This window comes from Ambystoma mexicanum, chromosome 10, assembly GCF_040938575.1.
Source record: "Ambystoma mexicanum isolate Mex_15411 chromosome 10, UKY_AmexF1_1, whole genome shotgun sequence".
Taxonomy (NCBI): Eukaryota; Metazoa; Chordata; class Amphibia; order Caudata; family Ambystomatidae; genus Ambystoma; species Ambystoma mexicanum.
The window spans coordinates 105,161,967-105,163,518 of NC_090932.1; the positions used below are offsets into that span (position 1 = coordinate 105,161,967).

Below are 1,552 nucleotides of genomic sequence, written 5' to 3' on the forward strand. Positions count from 1 at the left end.
TAAAGAATTTAAACGTACACACGGTTCATCGTTTTCACTCTCTGTGATGTCCGATTCTGATGTGGATGGAATTGTGTCAAGAGTACTTTCGTTGTAACTTAAAGGTGCAGCAGTCACAGTTTTGGCTTTTTGTCTCAAATAACCGAACCTGCGTGCAAAGGTATAAACACGTCCGTTTTCGTAATCTTCTTTGTCACGTAGAAACTTGCGTTGTTTTCTTAGCTTTTTTTCATCTTCATATATTTTTAGACTGTTATTCATATTGGTTTTCATTTTCTTGCCCTCTTCACTCTCATTTAACAATAAAATGTTTTGTTTTATTTCAGTCATTTAAAAAAAATATTTTCTCGATCACTTTTGGCATATTTTATAAGCAGTTTAAGGAAAATGTTTGAGCAATAGTTGGTAGCATCACCCCACTCGCCTAGCATGTCGGGATCCTGTTCTTCAAAAGATGGTGTGGTGAGGATTCTAAGACCTCTAGGGATTCTCCCAACATCTATATAATTCTTTATTGAGTGTTGTTCCGAACCATTTGCTCACTTCCTTTTTCTGTACTTTTTCTAGTTCTTTAATTTAAGAAATCTCACTATTTTCCTTTACTTTTGTTGCTATCTCATAGTTTTTATTTTTTCCAAACCAAAGGTTAGTGTTTCATTAAAGAGTGTACTTTTCGATCCACACAGTGAGTTTTAAAGCCAGCTTCTGGCTAACCGCTGTTTGTGTCTTTGTAGGGACAAATAAGTCGTCTGGGAAACAAACCTAGCTATGGCATTTAAATACGCCGGCAAAGCACCTGTCGAACAGGAAGTAGCATTCCACCGTATCAGAATCACACTGACCAGTCACAATGTAAAGTGACTCGAGAAAGTGCGTGCTGACCTGATTAGAGGTGCCAAGGAGAAGAACCTGAAAGTTAAGGGACCAGTTTGTATGCCCACTAAGACTCTGCGAACAACAACCAGAAAAACACCATGTGGTGAAGGTTCCAAGACATAGGATTGTTTCCAAATGCAAATTCACAAGTGGCTGATTGACCTTCATAGTCCTTCTGAAATTGTGAATCAGATCACATCAATCAGTATTGATCCTGGTGTAGAAGTGGAAGTTACAATTGCTGATGCATAAATTACCTAAATTTCAATAAAATCTATTCACTTAGCAAAAAAATAAAAAAATAAAGAATCTAAGAGTGTATTCGCCTGTTCCTTTTTTCTGCCTCTCTGCTGCCCTGGGAAGACATACTAATAAGCAGTAACGTCACATAGCTTTGGCTTATATAGACACTGGATCCAATATATCAAAATGCAGTCTATAGGAGTTTTACGGTTGGTTTGTTATATGATTAATATAGTATGTCCAATGTGTATTTGAATTACAGGTTCGATCCAACTTGGGGAATAGAATAGCCAGGCAAGAAACATAATAACATATATATTACTCTCCCATGTTACCCAACTGACCGGCCTCCTGGCACTGACAAGGGATTATCAGTAAGAGAGAGCAAAGGTCTGCATTTGTAAGCCATGGTTCATTCAGAGTTACTATCTTA

At 37.4% G+C, this 1,552-nt stretch overlaps 1 pseudogene; it reads left to right on the plus strand.

Moving 5' to 3' along the window:
- Positions 1-768: 768 nt before the first annotated feature.
- On the plus strand, positions 769-1,128 carry LOC138493131 (small ribosomal subunit protein uS10-like; annotated as a pseudogene).
- The last annotated feature ends 424 nt before the right edge of the window (positions 1,129-1,552 follow it).